Below are 15,422 nucleotides of genomic sequence, written 5' to 3' on the forward strand. Positions count from 1 at the left end.
GTACAAACCTTTGGATAATGTCTTAGTTAGGGTTGTACTGCTATGAACAGACACCATGACCAAGGCAACTCTTATGAGGGCAATTAATTGCGGCTGGCTTACAGGTTCAAAGGTTCAATTCATTATCATCAAGGTGGGAAGGACAACAGCGTCCCAGCAAACATGGTGCAGGAGGCGCTGAGAGCTCTACAATCTTGTTCCAAAAGCAAACAGGAGAAGACTGGAGGTCCGGGGAGCTAGGATGAGGGTCTTAAAGCCCACTCCCACAATGACACACTTCCTCCAACGTGGTCACACCTACTCCAACAATGCCACACCTAATAGTGTCACTCCCTGGGGCAAGCATATTCAAAGCATCACAGATAAAATAGTACCCGGAAAAGAAGAGAGACTGCATGCTTCTTTTCTCAAGGAAGAAGAGACCCCGGTTATTGAGGCTTCAGGTCTTTCTGTGTTGTTATGGTGGTTTTGCACCAAGGCATCTTTACTTAGCATCCTCAGTAACCTCAGTAATTGGCCAAAGCCCCCACAACAGGGGAAGAGCTTGTTGGGTTAACAAACACCTGTCTAGTACACAAACGATCTGGATTCTAGCCCTGGTATTGAAAGGAGAGAAAATGTTCATTGTTCATAAGATGATCAAATAATATCTAGACTATTCAGAAGCAAGGTAAAGCACAGAATATATCTCGGACCACACCACCATTGATTTTAAATATTTTTATTTCTTGGCATATCTTATCCTCCAGTTACTAGGTAGCAAAGTACCTTAAAACATAGTGGCTCGAAACAACCATTTTATTTGACTCATAACTTGAGGCTCAAAAATTAAGAAACAGCTGGGCTGGACAGTCCTGGGTGAGGGTTTCCCACCCAACTATAATCCTTCTCCAGGCGTGGCTGGAGTCTTCTGCAGCCTCAAGTGGATGGCTGTCTGAGACAGTTCCCCTCAACCTGCTGCTTGATGGTGACTGTGAACTGAGACCTTAGCCGGGCTATGGGCTAACATGGCTACAAATGGCTTCTCCTATATGGGAATCTTATTCAGGGAGGTTATATTTCTCTATGTCAGCTAGCATCCCCAGAACTAGTGTCCCAAGAGCAGTAAGCAGAATTTACAGAACATTTTACAACCCAAAGTCACACACAGCTATGCCTGTCATGCTCGCTCAGAGGCAACTGGAGTATATAGGGACTCTCTCTAGTCTTGGGAAGGGACTTCCAGGATTAGAAGTTTTGGTTTGTTTTGTTTCTGGAGCTAGGGATTAGACCCAGAGCTTAAACATTCTTATCACGTGTTCTTTTACTTACCTGTGTCCCTACTATGGCTATTAAAAAATAAAATACCAATAGAGTATGTGAAGAGGTAAATTAGTTTTAATATAAATTAAAGGAATATTAGTTTTAATATAAATAAGTGGTTGGATAAATTTTTTACTTGTATTTTAACTCTGAGTTCCTATGAGGGAAATGGACTATTTTGTTCCCTGCAAATGCCTTCTTTAATTAAAGAGGCTAAGCTTAAATAAGTGATTTTTTTTTTAAGCAAAAGAATCAGAGACCAGTTGTGGTACTTTGGACTCTTAAGCAACAAAGGCTTCATTGGACTGTGCAGGCTGCCTGTGTCCTAGGGAGCTCTTAGGTAGACAGGGGCCTCCTCTGCTCAGCACCTGGATGCTCACACCTGCTCTGGGGTCAAGGGTTGTGAGCAAGTGCGTAGGGGTGAGAGGCAAGAGGGAAAGGAATAGACTAGACTCCATCTCTATGTTCAGCCTTAGGTCCGATCCCAAAGATCTGCCTTCTTTCTCTTTTCCCTATCAAGCAAACATCCTGTAAAACGGGCTCTTTGGTTCCTTCTCAAAATGAAAATGGCAGACCTACCACTCACATCACGGTCCTATCATATCTTTAAGTCACTACAGCACAGGGAACAGTCCTACACTACAGGACACTGGACCACTGAATCCTAGCAATACGTAGGGATCCTCCAGACACAAGCTGGAGATTGTGCAACCTCTGTAATGGTCGAGCCATTGGAGGAGGGGCAGTACACACACAGTTACTGGACTGAAAATCCCAAGAGCCCTTAAGAAGTTTCTGTGAGTCTGTGAAACAGAATTTAGAAAATAAAAGCTGAACTGAGACATGTGGAGTGTGACTCTTCACTATCCTCCTTCCAAAACTGAGTTAAACAGAGAAAAAGACCACTATGGGATTCTGAATGGTGAGTTCCAGGGTGAATCCAAGGTCTACAGGAGGATTCAGGCCCCACATCTGTGGAGCTGTACTGGAAGCTCACACACAGACTTTGGGGCTGCCTTCCCAGCGGATGCTTTTGCCCTCAGATGCTCTCAGGACCCTCTCCTGGGAAGTCACACACACTCAGTTCAAAGGAGTACGTTTGCACAGAGACTCCATATGACATGACTCTCAAAGACATATTTGGGCATACTGTTTTATTTCTAACTGTTGGAACACAGAAAAAGGATGGAGTTGTGTGAGAATTCTGAGTGGTTGGGAGAAAACAGGAATCCTGTGACCTCAGTTTCTTCAAAACACAGAACTGTTCTTGGAACGTGTCTTCGTGCTCCTCCCAGATGTAGCAGACAGAAGTGAGTTTACTTCAGCTATTGTAATTCATGTGCCTCTATGGAAAAGCATGGTTTGGGCACGTGTGGCCTGTCCCTGTGATTGAATACCTCCCTCGGGTGAATCTTCTTAACCCTCAGAATATAAACTGTCTGATACTCGGAATACAGTTGGCTATTACATGAGACTTTAGTCCATCTCATTTCTAGGCCCCACTCTGAAGTAGAAACTGAAGAATTCTTTGGAAAGTTGGTTGGATGGTGTTTTGCTGGGGCAAACACATGAAGCAATGTTTAGCTAAAGTGGACACAGGTAAAAGACTAAGGAAGCAAGCATGTGAAAGGTCACGTGATGAAGGATTCTTCACAAACAACACACATGTATTGGTCCACCTTACACTGCATAGTTCAGCTTCATTTGTTGGGACTCCAAAGAGAGAAACGCACCCAAAAATTTTGGTGTCTGGTGATGTGCTGCGGTTTCTTGCCGCTTCCTGGGACTCAGGCTGATTGGCAGAGTGATGTCAGCTGAGGCAAGACCCAAGAGGATACATGATATTTGGAGGGTATAACTAGGACTCCATGGAGTGACGGAGACAAAGCTTGGCTTGTTGCTACAGCTAGCTGGGCAATGCTGTGGGTCTCATGTCTTTGCTGATCTTCTCTTCCCTGAGAGAGGGAACAGTAGCGAACATCTGTGTTCCTCCTGGTCCCTCCTGCTGACTTGAGCCAAGCCTTGCTGTTTCTGCTGGATACTGCGACCGCTGCTGGTTCATGTTTGCTATCCTCACGCTACTGAACTGGGCTGCTGGTGTATCTGTGAAGGGTTTGCAAGTGGGCTGACCTGTGAACTGAACTGCCGATTTTCAGAAAACACAGATGGAAGTTGTTCCAAAGAACCTTTCTAAGCAGATCCATTCCCCTGTTATCTTTTCCTTCCCACTATCTCTGGTGAGCAGTAGGCTAAAAGGGAGGTTAAAGCAGTTAAGAACCATCACTGAAAACAGGTTTTGAAAAAATTAAAACTATACTGCTCACCTAGGTTTATGCCACCAACTAGAGCAGTGAACATCTAACCACATAACTTCCCTCCCTACCCATGGGAAAGAGGCAGCAAGTATTAGCAAAGGTATCTAAGACACTGCCTAAAACCTGGACATTGAAATAAGCTCTTTGGCCACTAGAGAGATGCCTCAGAGGTTAGCAGCACTTGCTGTTCTTGCAGAGGACCCAAGTTCAGGTCATGGCATTCATCCCAGGTAGCTCAATACCACCTGCAGCTCCAGCTCCAGGAGACCTGATGCTGTCTTCTGGCCTCCGTGGGTATAGGCACACATACATGCACAAAAGCACACAAGCACACATGCACAAAGGTAAAAATAAAGCTTCAGTAAAAATAAAATAAGTTATACACTAAGCTATGGCATGAACAGAAGTAATACATATATGCATATGTGTTAGTATAAATGTATGTATATGTGCGTATATACATATATGGGTGTACATGTATATGTGTGCATATATGTATTTGTGTATCTGTGTATGAGTATATATTTATGTCTGTATATAGTTATATGTGTGTTAATGTGCACATATACATGTACACATGTATGCATACATACATGTAGGTATATGAATGTATGAACATGTATCTATATGCATTCACTGGATGGATGCTGATGATTTCATAGTAGGCATACCCTCCATCCATTAGTGTACTTCAAGATTAGGAGATTATATCAGAAATTAAATACCTAGAATAGTGGTCTTAAAATCCAATGGTCAGTTCTAAATATTTTACTGGAAATAAAAACAAGCAAGCTCTAAATAGCATATAGCAAATTCACAGACCCTCGGAGAAACCCTGAGCTGAAGCTGACAGCAGGCTGGATTACAGGGCATAGCTTCCCTGAGAGTAGAAACACACACACACACACACACACACACACACACACAGCTTTCTCTGGGCTTCCTGTCTGGAAACACTGACCTAAAAAAGAAAGTCTTGCCAGATATAGTGGTGCATGCCTTTAATTCCAGCACTTGGGAGGCAGAAGCAGGTGGATCTCTGTGAGCTTGAGACCAGCCTGGTGTATGGACTGAGTTCCAGGACAGCCTGGGCTACACAGTAAGATGTTCCCAATCCCTCTCCTTGTCAAAAAGGTTTAAAAGAAGAAAGAGAAGCTAGAGTTGCTATTTTCAAATATTTGAAGTATTGCTAACAGAAGTCACCGGCTTCCTCTACTTCAGAGGAACTGAAGCACTGTCTGATGCACTTCTGCAGAGAGGAAGTTGTACCTATCCTACTTCAGATGGCAGGACTGAGGCTTGCAGGCATCCATGAGTGCCGCAGACCTAATTCATCACTAATAGAAAGACACTCTTAGCAATCCACAGACTACAGCTGAGTCACTGAAGAACCCTTCACAAACAAAATGATGTCTGCTGTCAAAGCTGTGGCCTACGGCAGCAGAAGCATGGTGCTCTTGGTGACTCTTCCAACCCCAAGGGACTATTGGTTATCCATCCTCTGGGATGGGTCATCTCCATCTTTTCTTTTTGCAAATAACTTTCCAGGATCTTAATTCTACATCTGTCCTGAATACATGCCTACCTGCTTGAATGTTGAAAATAATCTCACTAAGAATTGTTACCTCAGTCCTCAAGGATGCAGGAAGATGCTAAAAGCATTGACAGCAGATGAGGGACTGTCCCCAAGAAAAATACTTTCTGTGTATACTAAGTGTTTGCCTCTGTGTGGCTCATCAAAGGGACCCCGGCTTATCAAAGGGACCTGTGTGCTGCTCAGGTGCACAGAAACACAAGGATCTGGATAACAGCCACCAGGTTTAGACCTGACCTGCAAACTGTCAATGATTCGGTAAACAGCTTGGTAAGCCGTGATGTCTCCAACTCTTACTGCTCTGCTTCTTCCTCAGCTTCATAGTACTATGTACAGTCTCACCTGTAAAGACTGTTAGCAAATCCACCATGCTACGGAGAATTCATGTCAGCAATATGGTTATGAATTCACCTAGAACAAATCAATGTTTCTTCACGTTAGAGCAATTGTGCTTTACACGCTGTAATATAACACTTAATTTATTTCCATTATCTTTCCATGATAAGACATGCACACACACAAGCATAGTGTCCTATCACCTACCCTATGCCGTGTCTCATCAGTTCTTAAATGTGCATTTTCACATTCTAATGTTTCTAATATAGAATGTGTCATGCCGTTAATGGCCACTATGTCTTCCTAAATCAGCCTATCTAAATCATATCTGGCTGTGTATTTCCCTTCTTAGTGGTAGATGAGTGGTGGTCTCCTAAAAACATATAGTTTTGGTTTACTGATGGCGGTTAGTGAGAATAAACGCTCAGAATGGCCCGTTTCATTTCATCAGTCTTGCTCATTCCAACCGTAGCCACAGTGAGGGGCTCCAAGCAGAAAGCGCTCACCACAGGCCGTGCAGGGTCTCTCTATTTCTTCTCTGGGACAGAGTTGACAACTTAGCTAGAAAGCCAACACAGCCCAGAAGCATGGGGACTTAAGTGGCCGCCGAGAGCACAAGGTGACTGAAGACTATGGTATGACTGTAAATGTTCCAGCTCCCATCAAGCAGAGAGAGCAATCAGGGCAGAAGCAGATTGCCAACAGCATCAACCTTCACGGCACACTTGCCATTAACTCTTCTCTGTCCCTGTCACTTCAGCCCTCCTTCCTGGGATCATCTGGAAAAACAAAACAACAACAACAACAACAACAACAACAACAAAACCCTACCTGCACTCGAATCCTTGCTTTGGGTTCCGATTTCATGAAACCAAACAAGGGCAAACTTGGAGGAACCAAAACAAAGCCACAGGCTTAGTCAACTATTTAAAAAGCCATGCCTTAGGAGTCAAAGGTATGCTTGCAAATCAGCTGCCTGGAATTTGAGATCTACTTTCCAAAGAAAGTCTGTTGTAAATTATTAGCTTTTCCCAACAGGCCATAAAACTCATTTACTCTTTTAACTATACAGAGCGCCAACACAAAAGTTCCTAAGGAAGTGGATTATAACTTTGTCACGCCTCGCTTCTTTACCAGGAAACAAAAACAAACAAACACCTTAAATCACACGCATGAGAGAGAGAGGTAAAAGACAGTTCCAAAGGATCAAAAATGCTTGGGTCAATACTCATTTAAGTCATTATAACAACAGAAATCCATGGCAGACAGAAAAAAATGAAGCTCCCCAAAAAGGGAAAAGCAGAGAGAAGGGAGTTAGTTCAGCAAGAAAACGCATCCAATTGCTGACAATGATAGGACAGAGGAACAGACAGACAGCAAGTAAGAACAGGTCTGTTCTGCTGGACTTAGCAAGGTTATAGACCCTGGACCTCAAGTCACTACAAAGCACAGCTTGAAGTTAATGTGAAAGCTAACAGTCAAGTCACAAAATCACAGGCATCTGAGTTGAAAAAGCCTCCTCAGCTTCATATTATATAAGACTCACATTTCTATGTCTGTGGGGAGTGAACCCAGGGCCTGGAATACAGTAGTTATGTGCTTCGTCCTGAGCTACAACCCAAGTTCTCTTAGAACTTTATTAATAAAGCTGTATGAACACGCCCCACAAATACCACCCGCTCACTAATAATCAACAGTGTTTCCCTATGAAACCCAAATGAAAAGATTTTACTTATTTGTGTGTGTGTGTGTGTGTTGGGGGTAGGGGCGAACAGGATCCAGAAGAGGACACTGAGGCTCCAAAATTCAATTTAAAACAAAACAAAACAAAACAAACCTCTCTAATACCAATTTCCAACGCTTGTGGCTCCAGGAGGTAGAATGTGGAGAAGACAGAGATGAAGACCTCTGAGACTAGGGAAATATCAGAATCTCATGTGAACTGCTTTCCAATGGCCTAGTATAAATTCACCCTCAGGTGGTTTCCTTCTCGGGTTTCTGAGCAAACATAAAAGTACGTTATGAATAAATTATGAATAAAGAATGAATACTGAGGGCCAGAGAGATAGCTCCGTGGTTAAGAGAACTGGATGCTCTCCCAGAGGACCCAAGTTCAAATCTCAGCACCCACATGGTAGCTCATAACTATCTGTGACCCCAGTTGCAGAAAATCCAACATCCTCTTCTGGCATGTCTAAAATAACACACAGAGAAAGACTCATACACATAAAATAAAATAGTAATTAAAAAATTTATATTGAACTTGCATGTATCCCTTCTGGTTAGCGAGGGTGCACAATAAAGGCGAACCAAAAATCACACTAATGTTAAATACATGAATGTATGTAAGTCCATTACTGTGAATGCAGCATAAAATATAAACACATCATGAAACTTGGTACACAAAAGCCAACGTTAGCACTCATTATTAAGAGTACACATGTACGTTCTTGGGTTTTTTGGTTTGTTGTTGTTTTGCCCAGAAAGTGTTGAGCTCAGAAAGAAAATATTATTTACTTCCAGGTTAAAAAAAAAAAAAAGACCCAGAGGGGGATGCCTGCATGGATAACCCCTCACGGTTTGCAAGAGACTCTTCCTAGTCATTTGGTCTAAACAAACAAAACTAGGCAGGGACAAACTTTAAACACAGGCCTGCTGCCTGGCATGCAATCTCTAGATCAGCTAGGAAACCCGCAGCACGAGCGGCACCAGTGAATGCATGCTGCCAGAGATCTCACGTGTTTTCATCTTCTAAACTGAAGCCTCGTTGTATTCTGATGCCAATGAGAATGGAGGGAGCCATGGGACTCTTGGTGGCAACACTACTTTTGGGTGCTATTAAGTGGACTGTATCACAAAGCTATGAAAAAGAAGCACAGGAGAGAACATGGAGGGCCCTCCTCTGGGTTACTTCAAACATTGAACAAGGAGCTCAGACAGGACTAGTGTCTTGCAGACACTTGAACCACTCAGATACCAGAATGATACATATAGTTCTATTCCGAGAGGTTAGTAACCGATGAGCTAAGAAATTTAGCAGAACTTAAGTAGGCCACCTTTGGTCTGGGGAAGCTGAATGAAGTCCAGGAGGCTCAAGATTTAGCCAGGGATAAATCCACCACTAGCCAAGTATCCACTAGCCACAACAGCTCTTATCGAGTCTTGAGATAATCCATAGGGTACCCTGGCAACATCAGATAGTATATCCTATGTTTTCATGTCCCAACTAGTTATTTTTAGTATCTTTGAAGAATAAGCTGAAAGTAGATGATCGTTGTTCTTACAGGAGCCACCTCAGAACATAAAGTGCTCAAATTATTCCCCCAGTACAATGCAATTCATGGAACAATCCTATAACGTCCTAAACTCTGTGCGTTGCATCTACATGATAAAGAATAAGGTTAGCTCACATCAGGGATCCCAGGCCAGGACAATATGCAGCCATTAGATGAAACTATAAATAAGAACTCACCAACCCTCTCCAACCTCCCCTCAATGCTCTGGCCTTTCTAGACATCATACTCTTAGACTACTTCCCTTCAGCACTCCAGTGGCTCAGACAACCGTCTGTGACTGCATTCCTGAGATGCAGCCATTGTCAGCTTGCCTGAAGAGTTAGTGCCTGTCTTTCCAAACTGAATGACTCTTCCTCTGACTTTATAGGAAAATAATGCCAGCAGGTTCTTAGTTCCGTCTCTGCAGGAAAGGCTGCTCTGAAGTTGAGCTTAAATGCCTTCTATTAAAGAACTGAGTGTCCGCTGAATGACAGCCAAGACATCTATTATTCCTTTTAAATAGACACTTACTAAGCAAGTGCTGGTTATGCCTCTCCATACAAAAACCAAATAGATTCTCAGAAGAAAATAACAAGAGAATTAAGCACATTAGGAGACAAAGAGCAGTTCAGAGCCACTGGATAAAAAAGGGTGCTAGGAGGCAGAGGCAGGTGGATTTCTGAGTTCGAGGCCAGCCTGGTCTACAGAGTGAGTTCCAGGAAAGCCAGGGCTACACAGAGAAACCCTGTCTCGAAAAACCAAAAAAAAAAAAGGGTGCTAGGGACTGAGGGGGACAGGGGGGCTTGCATATGCTAACTACTTGCTCCTCCCCTCAGCAACATCACTGCTTCCCGGAGTTCCCTTTAAAGGGGAAGCAGAAGATGTATAGTCACAGACTATTTCAGGCCCTAACACAATGCAGATACTCAATAAATGTTATATGAACAAACACAAAGACAGATGGAGTGGATGAACGAAAGGAAACACCAAGTCACTCTAGACCAAGACAATAAGACTCCATTTAAAAACAGCCAGTGTCACCTGACACTGCTTTAAATGTCCTATGGCATGACCTAGGGCATAGCACATGCATCCAGGCTGGAGACAAGACAGCTCACAAAGGAGATACTCTTCATGCCAATCAATGTGAGAGCCAAGAGAGAAGAACTGCCAGGGGGTGGGGGTAGGGGAGGGGGGTTCCGCAGGTGCTGAGCACTCTCCGAGAAGAGGTGTGGGAATGGAGTCTCAGGCAGCTGCATGAAGTTTCTGTCCATAAAACGCATCTCTTCACTTTCACGGCATTTATCCCACTCCACTTTATCCAAAAAACTACAGATTTCATGGGAAACAAATTAACAATTGTTCAAGTGCTCAGTGACTCAGGTGACACACATTCCCCACATGCTGCTCTGCTGAGCCATCTGTCTACCCAAACACTCAGGTTTATCACTGTTATTATTATTACTCAAATTAAAGTATCTTTAGACTTGAAATTATCATTCCCTCCATCAAAAGAAAGTTATCTTTTAATCCTTTCTCCATAAGGATATCAAATCCCACGGTAAGTCATCAAACCAAAACAGCTCTAAACCACCTGCAGAACGATGGAGATGGAGGCTTTATAGCTACTAATATGCTAAGAGCCAGTTACATGCCTTGAATGCACATAAACACCCACTAGAGTAACACACTTAGCCTGGGCATATCGGCTGCAAAGAAAGTATTTAGATAAGCAAGTGCTCTCTCCGCTCCAAGTATATGAAGTCAGTACTGTTGGCCAGTCACTCTTGTAGCACAAACAAACAAACCAACGAGAGAGGGTGTGTTATGGTTTGAGGATGAAATGTGCCCCAATAAGGTCAGAGTTTGAGCAGTTGGTCTTACTATTTTAGGAAGTCATGGATCCTCTGGGATATAGTAGTGTAAGATGCTAAGGGGTTTGGGTAAAAGATTTGGAAGGTTATGCCTGCCTCTGACTCCAGGCTAGAGCTCTGTGATTCTTGGTTAGACAGACATGAGCAAGCCACCAGGGGAGACTCCCACCACCATGCCTCCTACTCCATGATAAATCCCCCAAAACCATGAGTAAACCCATCCTCCCTTAAGTTGCTACTGCGTGTATTTTGTCTCAGTAATGAGAAAAGAACTGTGGTTATTTGAAAGAACGTCCCCCAAAGATTCAGGCTTTTGAGCACTTTGTCCCCAGCTGGTGGAACTATCTGGAGAAGTCCAGAAGCTGCAGAGGCACATCAGGGGACAGTGTGCTCTCTCTGCTTTGTGCTTGTTGTAAAAGATGTGCTTTCTCAGCCCCCTGCTCCTGCCTATACCTGCTGCTGCTGCTGGCTGCCATGCTTCCTGGCCAAGATGAACACTCATCTCTATGGAACCATGCGCCCAAACTCAACCTTTCTTTAAGTTTCTTTGGTCATGGTGTTTTATCATAGCAGCAGAAAAGTAACTGATACAGCAACCAACACAGGGAGAGTGACCGGTTCTCGACCTGTGAGTTTCAACCCTTTCACAGGGGCCCCCTAAGATCATCGGCAAACACAGATCATGAAGTAGCAACAAAAATAATGTTATGATTGAGGATTAAAACATAAGGGAGCTGGGCAGTGGTGGCACACACCTTTAATCCCAGCGCTTGGGAGGCAGAGACAGGCAGATTTCTGAGTTCGAGGCCAGCCTGGTCTACAGAGTGAGTTCCAGGACAGCCAAGGCTATACAGAGAAACCCTGTCTTGGAAAAAAAAAACCCAAAAACAAAAACAAAACAAAAAAACTCCATGAAGAACTGTCTTAAAGAATCACAGCACTAGGAAGGCTGAGACTCAATGCCTTAAAGTCTACCTGATAGTACAGTACAAAGAGCCAAGGGCTAAGACTCAGAAGGTGTAACAATCTAGAAATTCATGTTTCTGCTTTTTAAAGGTCGGCTACTGCAAGCTAACCCGGGGTTTGAGGAGATAGTGAGGGTTATTACTAATGACTGGCATAAAAAGAAGAGAGAACAGACCTACTATGCTTGCCCTGACTTGCTATGTGCAGCTCTCTGTGATGCTATGATACAGCAAGAAGGAGCTGTAAGAGATGCAGGGGACCTGGATTTGATTCCTAGCATCCACATGGCACCTCCCAACCACCTGCAACTCCAGTTCCAAGAGATCTGACACCATCTTCTGGCCTTTGCAGGCAACCAGGCACACATATGGTGTATAGACATACATGTAAGCAAACCACACATGCATAAACATACATGTAGCAAAACACACGTGCACATAAAAAAGGAGAAAAAAATGTCATTCTGTATCTCATGACTGGAAGACTTTAGCAGGAACATAATGACCAAAGAATGTTTCTCTACATTGCAAAGGCAGAGTCAGGCAAGAAACCCCAATACTTCCAGCCCTTGAGAGTTCAAGACCAGCCTGGTCTACATAGAAAGTTCCAAGCTAGCAGAGCAAAACGTGAGAGTCTGTCGCTAAATTAATAATTTAAAAAGTAAGACTTATAAGAGTAGAAGATGCTCTTTAGAGTCTCTGGCAAGAACGTAAGCAGCACCACCTGAACTCTGCTAAAGGGCCTCCCACAGAGTGGGGGTGCGTGCTATGGTGGTAAGGGATGCGATGAGGACAGAAAGGAGGGTATGGCCAGCAACGGGTAAGAAAATATGACCTAAAGTTCTACAATGTGTCTCACACACAAAAAGCCTTATGAGAAGCCAGGTGGTGTGGACCGTGCATACACTGCCAGCATTTAACAGTATATAGGAGGCTTCCAATAAGTTATTTTTAAGTAGAATATTGTAATAAGTTGTTATAACTCCTTTGTGCAAAAAATATTCTTAAAGACAGCAGCAAATTCACCAGCTGATGGTCATCACCAATGAAGCAAAAACCTAGAAATTTCCCACAATCAGAGTGAGCACGTCCCTTCCTGTGTCATCTGAGGACTCTTGTCCTGGGATGCGGTACTGGGACACAGTGTTCGTCAGCAAGACAGTTGTAGTTTCTCTTCTGGACACTCTCCCTGCTTTGGGGCTAGAACACAACCCTCTGGAGAGTGGCCTTGGGGCCTCTGAACTTTTATTTCCTCTACAGGATAATGAGACATTTCCGAGACCTGGGATTGGTTGCTTGAGATCTCTGCTTAAATGATGCTTAGTAGAGAGGCTTTTGACCATCCTAAGTAAAACCGAATGGACTGTCAACTCCTGGTCCCTATATATTCCCAGGTTTCTGGGCTCTTCTTAACATCCTCCATAGAATGCATTAGACCTGACACACTTAACTAATTTGTTTATAATGTGAAGATCACATACTCCTGTTACATTTTCAGGAGCTACAAGGTACTGAACTCACAGCTATATGATCAGCATCTACAGAATGGACGTCCTCCTTTAAACAGCCAACTGCAATGAGCCACAATCATTTAGCAGATCCACTGCTGTGCTGTTTCATTCAAACTAGTTCTTGACCCTACAAAGAAAATCCTGCACGTGTAGCTATGATGCCAGGCTGTTTCCCAACTGCCTCCAACTTACCAACCGGTTTCACCATCTGCAGACTATCAGAGTGTAATTCCCACTTCACATTCCAGAACACTAAGAGGTCCATTTCTATCAAGACCAGGAGCAGCCTCCATGTAAAACACTTTCTGATTCCCCGCAGAATAAGGGTAAACCCCAGCCAACATCTGGATGTGAAATCAACATCTGGGTGAGTCCCACAGTCACTCGGGTACCTGCTTTGTAGTGCTGGGCACTGGGTCTGAAGGCTTCAGTAAAACCTCTCTGAGTGAGAGAAGCACTGCCAAGCCTGCCCCAGGCTGATCACTGGCCCTGCCACACCCCCAGCTAACCAATCCTTTTCTGTTCTTTCCAGGGCCACATAGAGCAGACAAACTTGTTTTGCTCACTAAGCAATCAGGCCAGTCAGACTAGAATATAGCTAAGTTTTACACTAAAATCCTCCACCGTTCTTCTCCACCCTGGTTTTATTCCCCACCTGCTCATCGGATGTAGACATGAAAACTGAAGGATAAAACTGCAGCATCGACTTGTTCACACCTCACAACCACAAAGCCAGCAGGAAGGCACTGACAAGCAACACGCCCCCACCCCCACCCCCACCCTGTAAACAAGTGGTCATGTAATAAAGCAAGTCTCTCCTTAGACCTAAACTGTTCGGATACTTTGCCCGTCCCTGCAATGTGAACTTTCCTTGCATTTTCTGACTTAGCATCTATCTGTCTTAAACTACTTACAGAGTTGCCGTATAGGAATATAACTGTATTCTTCACTGAAGATAGACTATTTTGTTTCTTTATAGGGAACACCTAGCTGTCTGACTCTTCCGTCTTCCAGCCTTCAAGTATCACTTTCTCCTCCTGGTGTCCCTCTTATTGGCTGAAATCCCTTGTTCAGGTGCATCTTCAGTACCTGGTTTGTGATCTGTTCCGCCAGTGAAAGTCTTGGTAAGCTCCTGAGTGCCTCCCCTCCCCACACACAGTTCTGGCTGCTCGTTAGCATAACTGGAATAAGTTACATTCTATCTGCTTTAGCCAGCGCTGTTGAGGGCAAATACCAAATCAGTAGAACTGCCATTAAAGCATTCTAGAAAATTCCAGTGACTATACCTGAATAAGTTCAGTGCTTCTGAAAGAAGGCAGGCAGTATGATCAATGTTGCATGACTCTTTTCTCGTGGTCTTCGCTGACACAGGGCAGACCTGACAAAGAAAAGTGGAAAACAAGAGCCATCACTAGAGCACCCTGAGCTCTAGGAAAGAAACCCTTCCCCAGCAGTGAAGAAGATGACAGCTCTTAACAGACTCCTTGTCCCAATCCACATGTTGCATTAAGCAAGAGCTCATCACGCCTTCAACCACCACTTAATGAATTCCAAGTCTGCTGTTCAGTGCTAATAAGTGTGAAACTCGGCCCTGATGGAGGTTGATGAGCTGAGAGGGAGCCGAGGCGACAACAAGGAGAGCAGACATCGATCCAGAGCACAGCATTAGTTAACAAACCTCCAGGCCTTACTACCATTCGCTCTCAGTTCATTTCACCTAAAGAGTGCTTCAGGGTTTTGTCCTTGGTGCTTTAATTTGTACTTGCTAGATGAAGTTATTACTTGAACAATCCACTTCATGTTCTCAATTAGAGTATCAGCCACTGAAAGATTTCATGCAAATTGTTGTTGTTGTTTTTTAATGGATCAGAGTTTCCTTATCTGAAAAGCAGCAAAAATTGTGGCTTCCTCTGATTACTGTGGAACAATCAAGAGACAGAACGTGCTCTAGCGGATTTTGTAAATGCTACCCGTTTGATGGTCTGCCTGTCACTCAAAGGCAACTGCAATCTCATTCCTTCTTTGCAAGGAAGGGTATGGTTCAGTTATATGTTTTAAAACTGGACACTCTGGTCCTCCAGCCACAGCTCTCCTCTTAGGAAGAAATTAACATAACCTATGCCATCTCTATTTTTTTTTTCGTTTTTCTAGAACAGGGTTTCTCTGTATAGCCCTGGCTGTCCTGGAACTCACTTTGTAGACCAGGCTGGCCTCAAACTCAGAAATCCACCTGCCTCCGCCTCCCAAGTG

General features: G+C 43.8%; 1 protein-coding gene across 8 annotated transcripts in view; it reads right to left on the reverse strand.

Moving 5' to 3' along the window:
* Osbpl3 (oxysterol binding protein like 3) overlaps positions 1-15,422 on the reverse strand; it is a 166,777-nt gene that overhangs the window by 124,998 nt on the left and 26,357 nt on the right. For 7 of the 8 annotated variants that reach the window (XM_029478525.1, XM_029478517.1, XM_029478526.1 and 4 more), the window contains exon 2: positions 14,459-14,550. The gene's annotated coding sequence lies outside the window, so the exon portion shown is untranslated. Of the gene's footprint in view, positions 1-6,378; positions 7,607-14,458; positions 14,551-15,422 lie in introns of those variants that run through there. The other variant, XM_029478522.1, reaches the window with a different exon arrangement.

Source organism: Mus caroli, chromosome 6 (assembly GCF_900094665.2).
Source record: "Mus caroli chromosome 6, CAROLI_EIJ_v1.1, whole genome shotgun sequence".
Lineage (NCBI taxonomy): Eukaryota > Metazoa > Chordata > Mammalia > Rodentia > Muridae > Mus > Mus caroli.